The following is a 6,000-nucleotide window of genomic DNA, read 5'->3' as shown; positions in this document are numbered from 1 at the left end:
CATGTCACTGAACCGAATGCTTCAAAAGTTATTTAGGTGGTGCGGTTATTATTTTAATATTCGATACGCTTTTCTGTTTTCTTGACTTAGCAACACTGAATTTGTACAGAAGTATCAAGTGTGGGTAATTTTTGAAAACCTCTTAATGAGTAATATTCAAAAATAAAATTATATAATGGGTATTCCATTTAAAATAAGAGAGTTGGAGTTACTTCCGGTTAAACAGGAAGCAGAAAAAACTCGGTAATACCATTATTGAGCTCTTAGCATATGGTTATCCTCACATACCAAGTTTCATGTCACTGAACCGAATGCTTCAAAAGTTATTTAGGTGGTGCGGTTATTATTTTAATATTCGATACGCTTTTCTGTTTTCTTGACTTAGCAACACTGAATTTGTACAGAAGTATCAAGTGTGGGTAATTTTTGAAAACCTCTTAATGAGTAATATTCAAAAATAAAATTATATAATGGGTATTCCATTTAAAATAAGAGAGTTGGAGTTACTTCCGGTTAAACCGGAAGCAGAAAAAACTCCGTAATACCATTATTGAGTTCTTAGTATATGGTTATCCCCACATACCAAGTTTCATGTCACTGAACCACATGCTTCAAAAGTTATTTAGGTGGTGCGGGACTTTTAACTAACCCTGTAGATGTAATGGTAGTAGGTTTATTCTGCCTGGCAGAGGTAAGGCCATGAGGCCTTCTCTTCCAGTCAACCAGGTTTCAATAATATACATGAAATACAAAATTAGATTACAAAACAACATGTAGGTATGTATGGAATTATTATAATTATTATTATTACTATTATTATTATAATTATTATTATTATTATTGTTATTGCGTGCTCAGATGTGTTCACGCTTGCCAACGCAGCCGTCCGAATTATCGAGCGCGGCGGCATCTCATTTTGTTTGTAATCGGCGGGAACATGGTAGCCTATTATAACGAGCACCACCCCTATCCACTTTGCCCCACAATCGAAATGTACCACACCCCCTGCATCGCACCCCCTTCCTCCGGTCGCGGGGTGGTGAGATTTACTGGCAGTCACGGCATGGGGCATTATCTGGTGACAGTGCGACGCCACCTGTATAAATCACCGGCCTCCTCGTGTCGCTGACAACGGCCAGCCCTCGATACGGATGATGGAGATGTCTATGCCGGGCCGTTTAGTTGAACTGTTGCTAATTTTACAAAGTTTTATGTTTGTTTTATTAACGGACATGTTTCATCTTACAAAAGAGGAGGAGAATGCAGCACTGATCCACGCTAAAAATCTTGTCATTAATTTCTATCGCCGTCTATCCGTCTATACTCCTATTTTACAGAGAACCCTATTTTACCTGAGATAGGTATGTTAGGGTTATAAATACATAATGACAATAATAATAATAATAATAATAATACTTACAAATGGCTTTTAAGGAACCCGAAGGTTCATTGCCGCCCTCACATAAGCCCGCCATCGGTCCCTATCCTGTGCAAGTTTAATCCACTCTCTATCATCATATCCCACTTCCCTCAAATCCATTTTAATATTATCCTCCCATCTACGTCTCGGCCTCCCAAAGGTCTTTTTCCCTCCGGTCTCCCAACTAACACTCTATATGCATTTCTGGATTCGCCCATACGTGCTACATGCCCTGCCCATCTCAAACGTCTGGATTTAATGTTCCTAATTATGTCAGGTGAAGAATACAATGCGTGCAGTTCTGCGTTGTGTAACTTTCTCCATTCTCCTGTAACTTCATCCCTCTTAGCCCCAAATATTTTCCTAAGCACCTTATTCTCAAACACCCTTAACCTATGCTTATTGTAGGGATTCGTAACAAGCTGTTTTTTTACGGTGATGGGTTGTTAGCCCTTCGCCCAACCCCCAAGCTGGAGGACCACCCCTTATCGGCTGTCCATGACTGCTTATTCAATATATTCGCAGCTACCCTCCATATCTGGAGGCCGTCTCCTCTATCCGCAACCTGAGGACGCGCCATGCCGTGGTGATAGGGACCCACCATACATTGAATAATAATAATATTAATTTATTTATTTTATTTTATTTATTTAGAATATTAACGTGCAAAAACAACAGCACAAGGCAATAATAATAATAATAATAATAATAATAATAATAATAATCACAGTCTACTATATACAGTCACGAAGCTTGAGTTTTGAGGGTGCTAGAAACAATAGACTGTGACGGTTCTATTTTGCATTGCCTGTAATGAGGCGATATTAGCGATCCTAGTGGTGAGCAACTATCTAATGTTTGCATATTTACAACGTATTGAGCTTCGCGACTGTATATACTAGACTGTGATAATAATAATAATAATAATAATAATAATAATAATAATAATAATAATACTAATAATAATATATTGATTAATGAATTCTCCTATTGAATTAATCTTACGTTTCAATTATGGAATTACTAATCTATAAATTCAGCATATCTCTACAAAGTTTTATAATTTGTACACATGAATGAATGAAATGCAATGAGATGAAATTAAATACTGAAATACAATCTTATATTTCAATTAACAAGTTTCATGAAATGTATACTATATTATAACCTAAGCAAATAACTAATCCTAATATTCACTAGAATGTAGTTTAAATTACTGTGGGTTGATATCTCTGAAGACGTTCCACAGTTTTCCGTTAAACAGTGTTGTTACAAGCAGTTTATAAATTTTATACAACACATTTATCGTGAATCTATTTTAGATTATTATCCTAATTTATTTCTATCAACTGTTAATTTAAATATTTATAGCAAAATATATAAGAAGAAAAACTAATTGAAAAAAAAATATAATAATAAATAAAAATAAATAATAATAATAATAATAATAATAATAATAATAATAATAATAATAATAATAACGATGAATTTTAAAGGAAAATAAAAATCCTTAGCATGAAGTACACATGTGAGTGCCGTGTCGTACATTTAGGGCACGTAAGACAATCGTCTGTCTAATAGACAGTTCCAGACAAAATGTAATGCCTTTTCTCTTTCCAACTGAAGTTCAACGCTGATCAGCCTTTAGAGTCGAAAAAATCGTTTAGTGAAAAACTATCACTTCTTTTTCCCCAATTTAATATTAGTTTTATATTGTAAATTCATAAATATGTACAATTTTGAAATAGTGATGGTATTTGGCCCATGTTTAACTGTTTATGCAGGTTTCAGGAGAAATGAATGTCTTAATAGTTATTTATGATATAAGTTCGTAACCGCTGCCCTATACTGACCAGACTTCACAGATGTAGTTCTACGTGAAATGTGTGAGTCGGGAGATGAGGAATATTGAATGACGAGGAAGATGAAGAGGAGAAGAAAGAAGAAAATCTGTGCCAGGAGGAAGATATCCGTCGTGCAATATGAATTGTCAGCGCGCGTCTGCAAGTCGCAAGCAACGCCAGTGAATTACATTTTCGCCGCAGCCTGCCGTCTCTGTTCTAATTCCCCGCTGACCGTGTTAGAGCGCCGTGGGTTTTATTTTAAACCTTTACTTTTTGGTATCAAATTAAAATAATTATCTCCCATTGTTGAAATAAACACCAGGCGGTATTAGTGCCATTGTTCTTCCAACGGGTGGAGAGAAATAGAGTATCCACGCAGAGCTGGTTCAATTTTTAATTAATGTACCACACATATTTTCTCTCGCAGGGTTTTACAGATGCCGGGGTGGGAAGTAGAAATATACACACGTGCTTTGTGTGCAGTAAGCAAAAGCCAGGGACATCAGGGATGTGAGGATTATATTTATTATTTCGCGGGATTCCTGCTCTTCGCTGTAATACCAGATCTAGCACTGCGTGGAAGAGGTAATGCGCTTGCAACACGCCCAAGTTTTCAGAATATTTTTAATATGCATAGATACTGTTACTAGAAACACACAAATACTTTTATTCCGATGAAATAAGTTGGTGCCAATATTAATTCCAGCTTTTTAGATACATATTTCAGTTAATCTTAATGAAGAAGGATTAATTGAGATGGACAGGGCATGTAGTACGTATGGCTCAATCCAAAAATGCATATAGAATATTTGTTGGGAGGGCGGAGGGAAAAAAATCTTTGCGTAGTGTGATACATAGATGGGAGGATAATATTAAAATGGATTTGAGGGAGGTGAGTTATGACGGTAGGTTCTGAATTAATCTTGCTTAGGATAGTGACCGATGGCGGCAATGAACCTCCGGGTTCTTTAAAAGCCATTTGTAAGTAAATAAAAGGAGGGTTAATACCACCTTCGAATTAGCCTCATTCTACTGTATATAAAGGCTTCTTAACAGCACAAGTATTACATGGAGAAGATGTTATGCCAACAGCAAAACAACATGATGTGTGTATGCATGCTTCCATCATTCTATACAGGGTGGAAATGAAATAATCCTGCAAATTGAAAGGGACGATAGAGTACATTTAAATGAATATAAAACACATAGGCTATTACGTTTTGTGATTATATGCACGGTTAATTAGAACATTGAGTTGGAAGTTACAGCAGTCTGGCAATATCACCTCCTTTTCCTCTCGTAATACAAATGTAAGAGGTAAACGAACTCAGGTCTGTCTGCCTTAGTAAACTACCTTTCATCTTCCTTTCTGACTAAAACGTTGCCACCTGGTTGTAGTGGTCAGTGGCTTGAAATAAGTGGTTTTTAAATTAAATTTACCCATTTAAACATTTAGAGAAAAAAACATTATTTTTTTTTTCTGAGAAAACTATGAACTTTCCACCAATATGGTATTACTTACTTACTTATGGCTTTCAATTAACCCGGAGGTTCATTGCCGTCCTCACATAAGCCCGCCATTGGTCCCTACCCCGAGCAAGATTAATTCAGTCTCTACCATCATATTCCACTTCCCTCAAATCTATTTTAATATTATCCTCCCATCTACATCTCGGCCTCCATAAAGGTATTTTTCCCTTCAACTTCCCAACTAACACTCTTTATGCATTCTGGATTCGCCCATTAGTGCTAAATGCTCTGCCCATCTCAAAGTCTGGATTTAACTAACACTCTTAATCTCTGTTCCTCTCTCAAAGTGAGAGTCCAAGTTTCACAAACCATAAAGAACAACCGGTAATATAACTGTTTTATAAATAATAACTTTCAGATTTTTTGACAGCAGACTGGCTGACAAAAGCTTCTCAACCGAATAATAACAGGAATTTCCCATATTTATTCTGCGTTTAATTTTCTCTCGAGTGTCATTTATATTTGTTAGTGTTGCTCCAAGATATTTAAACTTTTCCATCTTTTCAAAGGATAAATTATTGTTGTTATTATTATTATTATTATTATTATTATTACTTATGAATTTGTATTAGTTACAGACCTGGTTAAGTGAAAGAGAAGGTCTTAAGGCCTTGACTCTGTCGTGTGCAATAAACTAAATTATTATTATTATTATTATTATTATTATTATTATTATTATTATTATTATTATACTCTTCATAAATCAATAACACGTCATCACATATAGGTATACTAGTACTGAATAAACAGACATTCATTGTGATAAAAGAAATTGCAATACAGAGCTAGGTAGACACGATTCTGAAGTAGGGACAGGTTCAGTAACGTAAATATGGAAGTAGACGATGGTCCTTTGTATTAGTTATCTGTGCCTGATTGTATGAAATTAAAAGGGCGATATTTTGGCTGGCAGAAGAGAATTTTGCAATTGATACAACAAATCCATAGTACGGTACTTAAATGTAAATCAGTAGCCGACCTTATTCGATTGAAAGGTGGTCGGGATTTTCACGTTGATATCGAAAGGGAAATTGCGTCCACTATGCAACACAGAGGTAAATTCTTTCACACATGAACAGAGGTTAAAAGCCTGGCTGCCATTGAAAGAATGAGTTGTCAGTCGTTAGTGCCACTTCACACAACAGGCGACTCTGTTGGAACTTATTTCCGAGTCAATTTCCACGTCGCTTCCTCAATATAACTCCC

The sequence above is a fragment of the Periplaneta americana genome, chromosome 3 (assembly GCF_040183065.1).
Source record: "Periplaneta americana isolate PAMFEO1 chromosome 3, P.americana_PAMFEO1_priV1, whole genome shotgun sequence".
NCBI classification, from domain to species: domain Eukaryota; kingdom Metazoa; phylum Arthropoda; class Insecta; order Blattodea; family Blattidae; genus Periplaneta; species Periplaneta americana.
The sequence above is the reverse complement of the archived record's forward strand: the minus strand, read 5'-3'. Positions refer to the sequence as shown.